We start from the raw sequence: 17,330 nt of genomic DNA, 5'->3' as shown, positions 1-17,330 counted from the left end.
GTTGTTCCTCTTATCACTTGTGAAAGGCTGGTACTTTGGAGATACTGTATTTATAGCTCAGCTGGCAGAAGAATTTCTGTCTAATTACAAAATACATAGTTCAGGAACGCAATAAAACAAAAAGCCTCAGCACTCTATCGGCCGTCTCAGTCTCTCTCTAGAGAGAGCAGAGGAACCACAAACCTGCAGAGAGGTAAGGACTAATGGCCAGTTGTGTTTCACTGCTGTTCATAGAAAGATTATGCTGAAAAGCCTATATATGAAACATGCTTAGAGATTGATCTTGGCATGAGCAAAACGTGCAGAAGTAAGTTTATTCAGGCTTAAATTCTATTTAAGGTAAAAGTTTATCCTACTCATATATCAGGGCTCAATATAGTTATGGTTATGGAGTCTTTTTTAAGCCTATTTTTTAAAGGAAAGTAGGTGCCTACTTTTCTTTATAGAATACTAGAATGAGTGGCTTAAAATTTGCTTACATTACGGTACGTACACCAGGTCTATAGCTGATATAAATGCCCCTAATGTTAGCATGCATATGCATAAATAATAGAATACTATAATTTACACATGTACCTGTGCTCTCCACCCAGACTCCATTCAGGTGCATGCCCACCAGCAAAGTATGCATCGTTAAATCATGATTTATACTTTCTGCTAGCCGGATCATCTATAAGAAGTTATTTTTGCATGCTAGTGGCCACTTATGCATATAAATGACTAGAATACCACCATTTATGTACCTTCTTGCTACCCAAAACTAGACGGCTCCTCATTGAATTACTCCATATGTGTCTATAGTATTATATGGCTTATGGTGATTACAGTTTTTTTTAGGAATGATGATTGTTTATGTTTTTATGATGGGTTGTAGGTGTATGATGTGGGTCTTTGCTGTGCCTATTATATAATAATTTGTGTGATCTTTGTATGCCATAATGAATGCAGGGAGTTTATAGCAGGAAGTGTGTGGCATGCTACTCCTTCTAACCCTGGGCAAGTCACTTAGGGCTCCTTTTACAAAGGCGTGCTAGGGCCTTAACACGTGGAATGTCGTGCTCTAAATTGCCATGTGCACTAGCCGCTTCTGCCTCCTTTTGAGCAGGCGGTAGATTTTCGGCTGGCATGTGCGTTAAAACCACTAGCGCACCTTCGTATAAGATCACCAGGACAGACAGGGAAAATTACTTGAGTATCTGAATGCAAACTAGAGAATGACACGGGGAAAAATTCTATCCCCGTCACTGCCCTGTCCCGGACCACCATCCTCTTCACCGCCCCGTCCCCACCGTCCTCTTCACCGCCCCGTCCCTGTCTCTGCCATCCCCTTCACCGCCCCGTCACCGTCCCCGCTGTCCCTTTCACCGCCCCGTCCCCGTCTTTAGCGTCTTCTCCTCTCCATCCCCCCCCTAGCACCTTTCACGCGGTACAGCAGCTCCCTCCCGCAGGCCAGCCATGCATTTCCCTCCCTCCCTCCTTTTCCCTTACCTTTTCTTGTTGAATCTGACAATTTCCATAAGGCTGTATTACAGCCGGAGCCTTGAAGTCGCGTCGGGTTGCCTGCTAGAAAAGTCTCCTCCGATGCAACCGGAAACAGGAAGTTGCGTCAGAGGAGACTTTTCCAGCAGGCAATGCGACACAACTTCAAGGCTCCGGCTGTAATACAGCTCATGGCCTTATGGAAATCGCCAGTTTCAACAAGAAAAGGTAAGGGAAAAGGAGGAACGGAGGGAGGGAGATGCATGGCCGGCTGGCTGGCAGGAGAGAGTGGGCTGCCGGATCGAGCGCTCGTTCACTGCCCTGTCTAACCGCTCAACCGCTCCACTGATCTCAGGGTGATCTTTTTTTTTTGGTCACCGTTTTGGCGGGTAACAACCACCGTGTCATTTTCTAATGCAAACCACTTAGGCTATACGTGGTATATAAATACAGTGGTATCTTGGTTTGCGAGCATAATTCGTTCCAGAAGCACGCTCGTAATCAAAAGCGCTCGTATATCAAAGCGAAATTCCCCATAGGAAATAATGGAAACTCAAACAATTCGTTCCACATCCCAAAAACTTTAATAGAAAATACAGTACTGTATATACTTGTATTGCAAGATCTCACTCGTTTCGAACAGTCACTGCTACACTGCGGGTGAATTGGGCGTGATGCTTTTATTACGTTCCGCTGCGCTCAGCATGAGATGTGCGTATGTTGTGCGCCGCTTGAACTGCGGGTGCAGGTATTACGTTCAGACATACATATATTGTGCATATTTGACGTGATGCACATATATGTGCTCATATTGCAAGACAACGCTTGTTTATCGAGTTAAAATTTAAGAAAATGTTTTGCTCGTCTTGCAAAACACTCGTAAACCATATTACTCGCTATCCAAGGTTTGACTGTACTAAATATAAATAATTTAAATTAATAAATAAATATTAAATTTATTCCATTGTCATCTAATAGAATTGTTATACAAATATATACACAAACACACAAGTTTCGACAAGGATGTGTATCAGATATATAGTTACATATTTGCACATGGTTTTATTTTTATCTCCATATTTCTGGCCTTTGATATCATTCCATAACAATGCAGAGGAATGGAAGGCACGGCATAGTTTGCCTTTTTCTATTTGAAATTTGTTTTCTAGTAACTTCCAGTGGAAAGAAATCAGACAATGGTGCTAGTTTAACTTGAAATAATCTTCTGAATCTTTATTTTCACTAATTCCCAGTGTTCGGAGATTTGTATTGTGTGAAACCAAGGAATACATGAGCAGTCCCATTTTAGACAGAAAGTACAAATTAGAATTGAGACATCCAGGTCGGGACATGTCCAATTCTGGTAGTATTTTAGAAAAAGAACGGCCAACATAGAGCTGTTTCTAAAATACATGTTGAAATTCACATGTAAATGAATGTCTCGTATATTTTGACTATTATAAAGAACAAAATGGCAGAACATATACGTAAGTATGGATTAATGAGACAGAGCCAATGTGGATGTAGTCAAGGGAAATCTTGCCTCATCTATCTACTACATTTCTTTGAAGGGGTGAATGAACATGGGGATAAAGGTGAACCAGTTGATATTATGTATCTGGATTTTCAAAAGGAATTTGACAAAATACCTCATGAAAGACTTCTGAGGAAATTAGAAGGTCATGGGATAGGAGGTAACGTCTTATTATGGATTAAGAACTGGTTGAAAGAAAATAGAAAGTAGGATTAAATGGTCAATGTTCTCAATGGAAAAAGATAAATAGTGGGGGTTCCATAGGGGTCTGTGCTGAGACCACGGCTTTGTAACATATTAATCAATGATCTAGAACAGTGGTTCCCAACCCTGTCCTGGAGGACCACCAGCCAGTCAGGTTTTCATGATAGCCCTAATGAATATGCATGGGGCAGATTTGCATGCCTGCCACCTCCATTATATGCAAATCTCTCTCATGCATATTCATTAGGGTTATCCCAAAAACCCAACTGGCTGGTGGTCCTCCAGGACAGGGTTGGGAACCACTGCTCTTGTCCCCCTCCTTAAAGGTCTGCATCTCACCCCTGAAGGCCTGCCTGTCCCCCCTGAAGGCCTGTCCTCCTCTTGAAGACCTTAATCATAGACTCTGAAAAAAAACTCTTATGAATGAATATAAGCACCCAATTGTATAATTTATAGCGTGCTTAAATCTAAACATCAAATTGTTCTATTTGCTGCTCATCAATTGAAATGCACACAATTTAATTAGCACTTATCTTTGTTCGCTGTATTCAGCCCAGAGGTCTCCAACACATGGCCGACAGATACATGCAGCTCCGGCAGTCCTTTGTTGCGGCCCTCAAACACCCTTCCCACTCTTACCTCCCTACCCACCCACCTCAATTCTCCAAACCTTCATTAACTGCTGCTACGCTGCCACAGAAGACAGGCTGCCTCTCCCACTGCCCGAACCATCTCCCCTTAGCATCCTACCTCCTCTGACAAAACTCCCTGTTTTTGGGCAAGACGCTACAGAGAGAGGCTTCGAGCAATGGGAGAGGTGGTATGCCTTCAGCGATGGTGCTGCAGCACTTGAGTAAGGTTCGGAGGGCTGACGCAGGTGAATGAGGAAGATGTTAATTGTGTGGGTGAGGAGGGTGTTTGCGACCCATGGAGTTTTCTCTTTACCACTTTGTGGCCCTCAGAGCTTTCTCTTACCTGTTATGGCCTTTATGGGCAGACTCGATGGGTCATTTGGCCTTTATCTGCCGTCATGTTTCTAAAAAGGTTGGAGCTGGGTACAAGCTTACCTAGATGAGTGGAAGCATTCTTGGGGTGAATGAAAATTTAAGCATATTCATACAAATTAACCCAGAAAATCTGTGTATACTTGTTATAGAGCAGGTGTAAAGGTATGCCCATAGTTTTCCTGGCGTAATTTTCAAAGTGGTATGTTTATATTTTCCCTCTGAAAATCCAACCAAGTTTGCATAGCAATAATTATGGACTTTTCCTCCAGGAACTTGTCCAAACATTTTTTTTAAACCAGCTACGTTAACTGTTCTTACTACATCCTTTAGCAACGCATTTCAAAACTTAAACTATTCTCTGAGTGAAAAAATATTTCCTCCTATTGGTTTTAAAAGTATCTCCCTTTAACTTTAAGTGTACCCTAGTCTTTTAAATTTTTGATGGAGTAAAAAAATCAATCCACTCGTACCTGTCATACACCACTCAGGATTTTGTAGACTTCAATCATATTCCCTCAGCCATCTCTTTTCCTAGCTGAAGAGCCCTATCCTCTTTAGTCTTTCCTCATACGAGAAGAGTTCCATCCCCTTTATCATCTTGATCTCTCTTCTTTGAACCTTTTCTACGTGTCCACTATATCTTTTTTGAGATAAGGAGACCAGAATTGAATGCAGTACTCAAGGTGAGGTCGCACCATGGAACAATACAGAAGCATTATAACACTCTTACCCCCTCTTCTACAAAGCCACACTAGCGGCTGCCATGCGGTAATGGCTCCAAAGCCCATAGAGATTTAAAGGGGCTGTTGCTGCGCGGTAGCCACTAGCGCAGCTTTGTAGAAGAGGGGGTTATTCTTGTTTACCATCCCTTTTCAAATAATTTCTAGCATCTTGTTTGTTTTTATGGCCACCACACATTGGGTGGAATGTTTCAGCGTATTGTCTACAATGACACTCAGATCTTTTTCTTGAGCACTGACTCCGAAAGTGGACCCTACCATCTCATAACTATGATTTGGGTTATCCTTTCCAATGTGAATCACTTTGCATTTGTCCACATTAAATTTCATCTGCAATTTGGATACCCAGTCTTCCAATGGTCTGCCTCAATTTTTCACATTCTGCATGCGTTTTAACTCCTTTGAACAGTTTAGTGTCATCTGCAAATTTTCATCTTTCCAATTTCCAGATCATTTATACATTTTTTTAAATAGCACCAGTCCCAGTACAGATCCTTGCGGCACTCCACTGTTTACCCTCCTCCATTGAGAAAAATGGCCATTTAGCCCTACCCTCTGGTTTCTGTCCAATAACCAATTCCTAATCCACAAAAAAACATTGCCTCCAATCCCATGACTCTTTAATTTCCTCATGAATTTTGTCAAAAGCTTTCTGAAAATCTAGATACGCTATATCCACATGTTTATTCACATCTTCAAAGAAGTCAAGCAAATTGGTGAGGAAAAACCTCCATTGACTGAACCCATTCTGATTCTGTCTAAGTGTTCCATTATTTTATTTATTTTTAAATAGTTTCTACTATTTTGCCCGGCACTAAAGTCAGAATGAGGTGAAGTTGTAATTTCCCGGATCTCCCCTAGAACCCTTTTTAAAAACTGGCATGACATTAGCTACCCTCCAGCCTTCAGGCACTACAGACAATTTTGGCATGTACTTTTTATGAAACTACACCTATGAGTGTATTTTTTAAATATTTAGAATATTGTATTTTGCCACAGGATCTGTTGGTATTTTCAAAATTAAATCTTTAGAAACAAAATGTAATTGTCAACATAATATTTGAGTATAAGGAGCTGTGCTTTTTGCAGCTGTCTGGATGGTGCTATGTCCAAGTTTGCTTGACCCACATTTCTGCCATCTTCTGTGGCTTTCTTCAGGGTGATGCTATGTGGTAGGTCTGTGTGCTTGTTTTTATGTAGTTCTCATTTTGGATTGGTTAATGTCTGTCCAATCACAATTAAAATCTTGAAGGAGGGAAAGTAATTGGTGTCCTAATCAATTCTGAACTCTTGAATGCAGGAAAAGTTGTTGGTCTCTGTCCAATCAATTTAAACTCTTGAAGTCAATTTTTTGGGTGATAAATTTACCTCGCATTATTGGTTGCCAAGCTTTGTTTATGTTGATATCTTTGTCTCCTTTCAAATTGTGAGGGCATCTTGCTATTTCTACCATTTGTTTTATCTTTATGGGCCACTAACAGACTTTGTTTTCTAGGATCCATGTGTTGTTGAATCTGATAATATGACCAGTTTTCATCACATGGAGGGCTATAGCAGATTTGTCTGTTTTGTTGGGTTTATGGTGTCTCATGTGTTCTTGTAGCCTTTCCTCTACAGTATAGCTACCCATACCTAGATGAAACCAGCCTCACCATAATAGTAAGGCTACAGTCACTCACATAGCCTTCTATTTATCCAGTCACTCACTTGCTTAGTCATTTTATCCACTAATAACCCTCAATCTACTCAGTTAGTTCCCCCTACCATCCCACTTATTCATTCAGCCCTCTCTATCACTTTTAATCCCACCAACCATATACTCCATTAGCGAAACACAGCTTTCAGAATGTGGTGCAGTGGTTAAAGCTACAGCTTCAGCACCCTGAAGTTGTGGGTTCAAACCCACACTGCTCCTTGTGACCCTGGGCAGGTCACTTAATCCCCCTCATTGCCCAAGGTGCATTAGATAGATTATGAGCCCACCAGGACAGACAGGGAAAAATGCTCTGGTACCTGAATAAATTCATATAAACCGTTCTGAGCTCTACTGGGAGAATGGTATAGAAAACTGAATAAATAAATAAATTTATGTTGTGCTGTACAATATACTAGTAGGGCAGGGGTGCCCAATAGGTCGATCGCGATCGACCGGTAGCTCACCAAAGCAAAGTGAGTCGATCACCCAGGACTCACTTTGCCTTGGCGATCTATCGGGCCGATCGGTCTTCCTCTCCCCAACGACAATTCTGCCGTCGGAGAGGAAGTTCGGGCCAGCCAATCGCTGCCTGGCTGGGCGGAACTTCCTCTCCGACGGCAGAATTGACGTCGGGGAGAGGAATGCTGGTCGGCCCAAAGCAGGAAGAGCATGGGGCGTCGGCGGCGTTGGCTTTGGAGCCTGTTATCCATTGGTAGCGTTTTGGCTCCTGTTCCCCGATGGCAGCGGCAGTGGCAGTGGCAAGGGGAAGGGCAGGGAGAAAGAAAGAAAGGGGGCAGGCAGGGAGACAGAAGGAAAGAAGAGAAACAGAAAAAAAGAAAGGAAGCATGAAGAGAGAAAGAAAGAAAGGTCAGGGAGAGAGGAAGAAAAAGTTGAGGGAGGGAATGAGGTATGGAGGAGAGGAAGCATACAGGCTGAAAGAAAGATTGGATGCCCAGTCAGAAGAAGAAAGTGCAACCAGAGACTCATGAAATCACCACACAAGGTAGGAAAAATGATTTTATTTTAAATTTAGTGATCAAAATGTGTCTGAATTTATATCTGCTGTCTACATTTTACAATATGGTCCCTTTTTACTAAACCGCAATAGTGGTTTTTAGTGCAGGGAGCCTATGAGCGTCGAGAGCAGCGCTGGGCATTCAGCGCAGCTCCCTGCACTAAAAACTGCTATTGTGGTTTAGTAAAAAGGGAGGGGGGGGTGGGTATTTGTCTATTTTTGTATGGTTGTTACTGAGGTGACAGTGCATAGAGTCATCTGCTTTAACCTCTTTGAAAAAACCCCAGAATAGGAATGATAATTAACAATTCTATGCGTACAGTGTGCGTTGTGTTTTTTAAAAAATTTTATTGTTGGTAGATCATTTTGACTTGGTCATTTTAAAAGTAGCTCACGAGTCAAAAAAGTGTGGGCACCCCTGTAGTAAGTAGGGTATGATATTCAAAATGATTTAAATGGCCAGAAGAGGCTCCTGCCTATTTAAATTGCTGTCTGGGGCATTTTCAGCAGCACTTAACCGGATAGTGACCTTGAAAATGCTCGGTTAGCATTCAAGCTGAAATCAACTAGTATGGGGATGTTGCAGCAGTGGAATTGGCACTTAGCCAATTAAGTGTCGATTTTCAGCATTTAACCGGCTAAGATAACCATATGAACAGGACTGCATAAAACACAGTCCTATCTCTATGCGGGTCTTCATTGCCGGTTAAGTGCTGAATATTGCACTTAACCAGTTATGTTTTTGTTGGCTCCGTACACCTGGAAATTCAGTGCCAGAGCCCGGACATGGCCCAGCATTGGCAGTCAGAAAAATGCTGATCATTGCCAGCTTGATATCGGACCCATAAATTTGGACCCAGAGCATCTCAAGGTAATCTGCTGCCTGAGGCCTCTCAGGGCACCTCAAAGTAATCTATTGTCATGGTGACAGTACCTGGACCCCCCACCAAGGCACCCAAAAAAGAGGGTTCCTCAGAGCCCTAGTCAGGGAGTGAGGTGGGGGGGAGAACCTGGCACTCAGAACATTGGCCAGGTAATTGCCTCTATTAAAAAAAACAATGCAATTTATATTTTCATCCGCTTAGCTCTGCAGGTGCCAGCACTGAATATTGCTAGCATCCACTCCTCTCTACCTTAACCCTCTGTATTGCCTCTGACCTTCCCAGTTTAAATGTGGCCAGTCAGAACCAATATTCAGTGGCACTGCCCAGTTAAGTAACACTGAATGTCAGTGGTTGTGTGGCCCCAAGCAATTTAAACGGGCAGGAGAAGCTCAAATGTATCACTTTATTTTCCTTTCTATTTAAAATCATCCACAACGGAAAAAAATTTGATCACGTAACTCCCTTTTTGATTGACTCGCACTGGCTCCCCGTTAATCAACGCATAATCTATAAAACCTTGCTTCTAGTATTTAAAACACTGACTACCAATGAACCTCAATCTATAAATCGGATGCTTATCCCATATAATACGTCACGCTCTCTCCGCTCCACAGCCCAGGGGCTGTTAACGGTCCCTTCTTTGAAAATTATTGGAACTAGACGCCATGATATTTATTCAGTGATGGCCCCTCAGACCTGGAACGCCCTACTATATATAAGAGAAGAAAAAGATCTTAACAGATTTAAAAACAACCTGAAAACTTTTCTTTTTAGAGACGCTTTTAATCTTTAAATGACATACCTAACACCCCTCCTTATGTTCTTTCCATTTTTGACTTTTTCTTATCTTTTTTAATAATGAAAAATATTAATTTTTAATTTCCTCCCTTTTTTCCCCTATGTATCCAGGTTTGTCTGTCTGTCAGTCTGTCTAACCCATTTTAATGCTGTACATCAAATTATATGTTGATCTTATATTTTATTGTTACTCACTTAGTACATAATAAGCGATTCATCAAATTTAAATAAAACTTGAAACTTGAAAAACTTGAAACTATTTCCTTTAAAGTGGACTAATATGGCAACTGCATTATTTTATCCAAACAAGCTCAGGTGCTTCTATGAAATGTCTGTTACCATATAATACTTTATGAGTAGGGCTGCAGATTTAGGGCTCCTTTTACTAAGCTGCGCTAGCGGTTTTAGTGCACGCTTAGCGAGCACTACAATGCTGTGCATGCTAGACGCAAACGCCTCCATTGAGCTGGCATTAGATTTTCCATGTAGCACGGGGGTTAACACATGCTAATCTGCAGCGCGCATTATAAACGCTACCACAGCTTAGTAAAAGGAGCCTTTAATGCGTTAATAACACGATTAATGCGCAGAGTTAAAAATTTAAGATTAATGCGCTAAGTTTTTTTTTTTTTTTTAATAAATTCTTTATTTTTAAACTCTCAACAAGTGATTTATAATACAATCATATACACTTTAATATCGCTTGTTAATCAAACATATATTGAATCATAAAATAATTCTTCCCTCCCTCCCTTCTCCCATATAAACATCCTAGTTTCATATACCTTAAAATTAAACCCACCCTCCTCCCACCCTATACTTCAATAATTAAAACTTTTATAGTTACCATCAAGCCTATATTATGCGGCAAGGTATGTATTGGATCCTCCCTAATGCGCTAAGTATTAAATGCAGATTTAAAAAAGTATTAAACGCAGAGTTCATCACATTCTGAACTCAGGGAGAGAGTGGGAAGAGAAGAGAGAGTTCCAATGAGGGGACTGAGGAGGAAAAGGAGGAAACTGGATGCATAGAGGTAGGGAGAGAAATACTGGCTATGTGGGGTGAGTGGGGAAAAGAAGGGAGACACGCTGGCCTGGAAGCAAGAGAAGGAGATACCAGGATAGAGCTGAGAGGGTGAAAGGAAATGAGGGACTAGGTAATAGATGAAAGATACAGGAAACTACAGATAAACAAATGGTTTATTCTTGTTTTGGGGATATTTTGTTTTTGTTTGTTGTATTTTCATTAAAAATATCTTTTATATTAATCACGATTAATCAAACGATTAATCGTGATGAAAAGTTTTAATCTTCCTGCAACCCTTTTTGTGTGATGAATTTTGCTTAGAGAGAGAGAGAAAAAACACCAGCATAGATTTGTATTTTTGAAACAGTGGTTTACACTAAGCAGGTTTCTTTCAAGCCATATTTGCAATGCTGAGTCGTCTTTTTAAACCCTGCCATAGAACAAGCAGGATCTGAGGAATCCTGGAAAATGTTTGACTCTCTTAAAAATTAATCTGACATGGTTCTGGATTGGCCACGGTCATTTTTCAGCCAACACAAACCTGTTTTAATGATCCAGAGGGCGTGTGTGTGTTTTTTAAAAATATCTTTCCCTCCAAACGTTAGCTTTGGCAGTGCTCTGTATAATAGCTAATTGGAGGCACGGAAATTCAGATAGGCCTCCTGGGAGTCCTTGACTAACGACTATTATAGGCAGCACAGCAGCAGTGGCTTTTTGCCAAGGATTGGACTGCGAAGAGAATAATTCAGGTTTCACTTCAATCAATTTTTCAGACTAGATCCTGGTTTGTTTGTTTGTTTTTTTACCTTGTTCCAAAATAGTCTTTTGGCACTATATTTCCTTGAAGAAAAGATGTGCTATTCTGCCTGTTGCATTCACCAAAAGTGATTGTTATCGATTACACCGGAAGAGGTGCCCTTAGCAGCTATTTATTTTATAATCGCATATCACTGTAATGCGTGATCAACATTGAACTGCTGCATTTTGCCGCTTTAAGGTAGTTCCATGACTCGTATTTCAAATAAGTGCAGTTTAGCTCACCTAGAAATCGATATTCAGCAGAGCGGTCTTCACATAAATATAAGATGACTTCTCTATCTTTTTGCAGAGGTTTCGTCATGTTATTTGTTTAAACAAGATCACTGGCAAGAAGGCAATTTTGTCCCAGTGGCTGGCCAGTGAACCCCCGACTTACAGTCAGTGGAGATCACTGATGATAATACATACTTCTTTGGAGCGTAGACATTTTACAGATCTAGAAACTGGTCCTGGCCAACGATTCTGTTTGATTTGGGAGCGCTTTGGGCTGAGTCTTACTCCTACTGCCAGGAGTAGACTACTGAACTTGTACAGTGATACCTTAGAATCCGAACTTAATCCGTTCCAGAACCCCGTTCGAGTTCCAAGACAATTTTTCCCATTGAAAATAATAGAAACTGGATTAATCCATTCCTGGGTCCCACAAACTCAAATTTTAACAGGAAATACACTGGATTTTAAGGTCAAATATTGACAAATATTCCAAAGCAGCATTCAGATTCTGGGGCACAAACACACACATACAATGTGCAGGGCGATCGGATTCCAAAGCAGAGTTCGGATTCCAAGACAAAATTTACTACAAAAAAAGGTTCGGATTCCAAGTCATTCGAGTTCTGGGGCGTTCAGATTCCGAGGTACCACTGTAACTTGATTATTCTTTTGCTTCCTGTACTCAGGGATTCCTCTGTTTTTGTTTGGGAGGATGGGGGGAGGGGGGTGAAGGTATATATTGTGCATAAATGTAAGTGCCCAGTTTTGTTCTGCTGCAGTTGTGTGCTTGCACATTGAAAATTAATAAATACATTTAAACATAAACAAGATCACTGAATATGCAGTCTAAACGTAAACAGATTTTTTTTTCAATGCCCCAGAATGCCACTGTAATGTTGTTTAACATGAATAACTTTTAGCCAGAGACAAAGATATGTGCTCAAAAGTTACCCACTCACCAGCCTAGCATTTTTGATTCTAAGAACTTGCCCTTTTCGCCCAATATTCAACAGATATATTTTTTTTGGTACATTAACCTCTTTTTCTGAAGAGTTGAAAAACTGTATTTTAAATTTGAAAAATACCAACTGTATTACAAAACCCCATGCTCTCCAAAGGAAGACAAGAAGATGTGCTGGAAATTTAATGATAAATAATAAAAACAAAAATACAATACTTAAAATACACTATCAGTAAATAAGGAATGATTGCTTTCTTCAATCTGGGATCATTGAGGACTTTGTGATCTTCCATGGCAATAGTTTATTGTAACAGTGCATTCAGCTAAGTACCTGGAGTATTTTGCCACACATTGATTCCATCTGCACTGCCATGGGTGTACGGGTTGGGCTTTAATAGGGGCTTTTACATGCCAAGTGAGATTTTGACTGGATTTGGCACTTTATGTGAACACTTTTTTTTTACTAATTATTATCACATTAATTTGCATAGGAGAGCGTCCCGATGATGATGTGCGGCTGGCGTTGCCAGCTCTGTTTGTATTAGCACCAGAGCTACTCATTGAGTTGCTCTTTAGAGCTTGGAATCCTACACTCAGGGCGCTCTTTCACCATTTCAATTTAATTTGATTTCATTAAATGGTTTGATAGTTGGTTCCAGGCCAGTTTTCTCACTTGATATGTGATGCCTTATTGTATTTTTCTTTTCACTATTATCACATTAATTTGCACACGAGAGTGCCCCGATGATGGTGTGCGGCTGGCGTTGCCAGCTCTGCTTGTATTAGCACCAGAGCTACTCATTGAGTTGCTCTTTAGAGCTTGGAATCCTACACTCAGGGCGCTCTTTCACCATTTCAATTTAATTTGATTTCATTAAAAGGTTTGATAGTTGGTTCCAGGCCAGTTTTCTCACTTGATATGTGATGCCTTATTGTATTTTTCTTTTCACTATTATCACATTAATTTGCACACGAGAGTGCCCCGATGATGGTGTGCGGCTGGCGTTGCCAGCTCTGCTTGTATTAGCACCAGAGCTACTCACTGAGTTGCTCTTTAGAGCTTGGAATCCTACACTCAGGGCGCTCTTTCACCATTTCAATTTAATTTGATTTCATTAAATGGTTTGATAGTTGGTTCCAGGCCAGTTTTCTCACTTGATATGTGATGCCTTATTGTATTATTCTTTTCACTATTATCACATTAATTTACACACGAGAGTGCCCCGATGATGGTGTGCGGCTGGCGTTGCCAGCTCTGCTTGTATTAGCACCAGAGCTACTCACTGAGTTGCTCTTTAGAGCTTGGAATCCTACACTCAGGGCACTCTTTCACCATTTCAATTTAATTTGATTTCATTAAATGGTTTGATAGTTGGTTTCAGGCCAGTTATCTCACTTGATATGTGATGCCATAAGGCACCATATTTATTGATAGTGTCTTTTAAGGAAATTTAATGATGCCTGGTTTCTCTCTTTGGTGCATACATTTGCATATGAACTACTAATCAATGGCAGGGCAGCTTTCAAACTGCTTGATGACATCACAATCGACTGTGACTTACCTCAGAGTTCAAATAAAGTGAACTGTTATCCATGTTAAATGAAACAGTGCTGTGAAAAGGGTGAGATGGGAGGATCAGTGAGGACTCTGCTATCTCTAAAAGAAATTGGAAAGAAGCTGGATCCATGACTGTTTGCAGGGGTAGGGGAAGAACAGACATACAGATAATCTTAAAAGGCAAGTTTCCCAAAGTGTGGTGAAGTGGAACCAAGATGGCATCAGCCTGAGGTGCTGTAGCCGTATGTGCTTGTGCTGGTATTATTGGTTTTCCTTAGATAACTTACCATATTTTGCTTCTTATGGCTCCAAAACACAAAGGGAAGCTGAAGAACCTACCCTCAGAGCCTACGCTGTCTTCTGAGGGAAATAAACCATTAATGACAGACACTTCTGGGGTGGAACCTGCAGCTTCAAAGGGACTACAAGAGGAAGAACTAGCCCAGCAGACGCTTAAGGACTCACTGAGCTCAGACTCAAAATGCACATCCTCCTCCCCCTGCTTGAGGATCACAGGAACGAACGATGCAATAGAGAACGCCATAATGAAGAACGCCCCAATATTGCTCATATTAAAAGATCCAGAAAGTGCGGTAGAAGCTGGAGCATCTCAAACATTTCCGGGATACCAGATGATTCACGTTAACGCAGGGGTGAGTGATTCTAACTTTATGATATAGTTCTCTGTGAGGGGAAGCATGTCAGAAGGGCAGGTGATCAAAGCCTTTCACTATAATGTTGACTCTATTTGGAAGCCTCAATGACTAAAAAAGGCAATTCTATAACTTGTTTGCTCTGTGCATAAGTGCACCAATTAGTGCCATATAGGTGCCCAAGGGGATCATTTTCAAAAGAGAAAAACATCCAAAAATGATATAAAGTGGCATTTCTACATTTTTCTTGCTAAAATTGTCCAAATCACTATTTTCAAAACCCATATTTTAGACATTTTCCTAGACTGCTCACCTCCTGTTCATCTAAATTCCTAGGGAACAGTCTTTTGACCTTAGTCAAGCTATATACTAAACCTTCCTCGTCTTATTACGGGATCCATGTTGAGGGAGTGCACCTATAGAGTTTTATACGGAGCATACTTCACACAGGTCCAAGCTTTTCAGGTGCAGGCCTGGTTACCTCCCCTTCATATACTAAATGTGAACAGGGTCCTAACATATTATCATATGCTCTATGGCATTGCCCCACGATCCAATCTTTTTGGAAAACTATTTTTAATTATTTAGGTCAATTATGGGGCATTCAGGTAGTAGGCTTGATTGGTGTCCCCCCCCCTCCGGGGCCACTGGCATGCTTCCACCCCCCTCTCAAGAACCGGCATTGCCCCCAGCCCATGAATGCCCCCCCCCCCGAGAACCGGCATTGCCCACCCACCCAAACACAAGCCCATACCCCGATCTGGCACCGGCACGTAGCACCAACCCACAGGATATGCTGGTGCCTGAAGATCCAGCCTCTTGCCTGCATCTGCATATGCTCAAGGCCTTCTGGCTCCCGCTCTCTCCAAGATTCTTGGGGTGAGTGGGAGCCAGAAGGTCTTGAGCATGTGCAGATGCTCAAGGCCCAGCCCAGGCAAGAGGCAGGATCTTCAGGCACCGGCACGTCCTGTGGGTTGGTGCTGCGTGCTGGTGCCAGATCGAGGTAAGGGCTTGTGTTTGGGTGGGCGATGCTGGTTCGTGGGGGGGCATTTGCGAGTGGGGGAAGCGATGCTGATTTTCAGGGGGGGCGTTCGCGGGCAGGAGGGGGCGTTCACGGGCAGGGGGGTGATGCCAGTTCTCGGGGGGTGGCATTCACGGGTGGAGGGGGACGATGCCAGTTCTTGGGGGGGGGGCACTCGCATATCGAGTCAACGCTCGGGTTGTGAGGCACAATTTGCTCGAGTGTTTTGCTCGTCTTGCAAAACACTCGCAAACCGCGTTACTGGCAAGCCGAGGTTTGACTGTATTTTTTTTTAAAGTTTGGAATCATCTCATAAAATATAGTGACATACCGCATCTAAAATGAATATTATTCTTTTTAAATGGTAATGTACATCTGTTCTGTTAGTTTTATGTGTTAATATAGGTTGGCCTTTAGAGCCAACACTAAGTATGTTGATTTTTGTAAACCAAATTATTTTGTGAATTGCTATTGTAATCTGTTTATTCATCATTTGTTGTTATTTATCATCTGTTGTTATTTTAAAATTCTAATAAAAATTTATTGATCTAAAAAAAAAAAAAAGAAAATGCCAAAGGCAACTGCCAATCAAAGTAAGCTAAGTAAGTAAGGAACTTTTTTATGCAAAGATGTGAAAAAATAAAAGAAGCTGTAACAGAGAAGTTAGGTTAGAGCAGACTCGGAGCTCTCAGACAAGCCTGCATCTGAGTGTTCTTCTTTGCTTGCACAATTGCTGTATATTCTTGTGATGCATTTCATGTAAGCTGCCTTTGCTTTATTATTAAACTTAAATAATTATATGAAACAGCAACTGTATTGCGTTGAGGTCATTATGTGAAGGGCTAAGCAGCCGGCTTTCCAGTGTCTGGGATGGAGGTTGTTTTGTTTGGCCGCTCAACTACAAAGGTATTCTGCTGCTCTTGTAGTTCAAATAAAGATTTATGATATCACAAAATGCAGAGATGCCAAGGGTGGATCATCTCAAAGAGTGAGATTTGCCATATTATATTAATTTGCAAATGTAAAATAACACACAACCATATTAAATTTTCTTGTGATGCCTCTGAAATGATTAGAGAGGAGGTAATCTGAGAACAGCTAACTAAGCAGTTCTTCAAGTGCTTCTCAAGTCTACAAAAGGAAGGCCTTAACGCATGTTATTTTGCCCTTAATATGACCTAAAGGGCCCTAATGCTGCTTAATTTAAAATACCATGGCAATATTTAAGTTGCCACAAACTGATAATTAGATGCAAATTTATGATTTGCATCTTATTACTATGCAAGTACACTAACGTGACATGTGGCAATGCATCGCAAATCACATTAGGGCCCATAAAACATAGAAAAGTAGCTGAGGTTATTTTCCCACCTGGTAGAATCGAGCCACACACTCACACCTGCACCCCCTGACCTAAATTCCTTCTTCTTTCGCACATGCTGGCCTCCCCCAGGTGGCTACCTGTGAAACAGCAATGGTGGTCCAGGAGAGGATTCAGGGGTGCAGGAGGGGGGTCCGAGGATCTTCAGGCAAGAGCAATGCTCAGTCACTGCTGCTCAGTCTGGCTTCTTCCTGCATATGGTACCCCTAGTGGTAGTCGCACACAGCATTATTTTTGTAAGGTGGGCTTCAATAACTTGTGGTACTGGGAATTCCCCCTTAAGTATTCTTGTGTTAACTCTGCGTTATCCAGTTAGAATGTGCTAAATATAACATGCT

General features: G+C 41.4%; 1 protein-coding gene across 2 annotated transcripts in view; it reads left to right on the top strand.

Moving 5' to 3' along the window:
* FHL2 (four and a half LIM domains 2) overlaps positions 1 to 17,330 on the top strand; it is a 212,596-nt gene that overhangs the window by 45,208 nt on the left and 150,058 nt on the right. The window contains exon 1 of one of the 2 annotated variants that reach the window (XM_033948737.1): positions 73 to 193. The exons of the other annotated variant lie outside the window; for it this stretch is intronic. The gene's annotated coding sequence lies outside the window, so the exon portion shown is untranslated. Of the gene's footprint in view, positions 1 to 72; positions 194 to 17,330 lie in introns of those variants that run through there. 2 annotated transcript variants of the gene reach the window in all.

Source organism: Geotrypetes seraphini, chromosome 6 (assembly GCF_902459505.1).
Source record: "Geotrypetes seraphini chromosome 6, aGeoSer1.1, whole genome shotgun sequence".
NCBI classification, from domain to species: domain Eukaryota; kingdom Metazoa; phylum Chordata; class Amphibia; order Gymnophiona; family Dermophiidae; genus Geotrypetes; species Geotrypetes seraphini.
The sequence above is the reverse complement of the archived record's forward strand: the minus strand, read 5'-3'. Positions and strand labels throughout refer to the sequence as shown.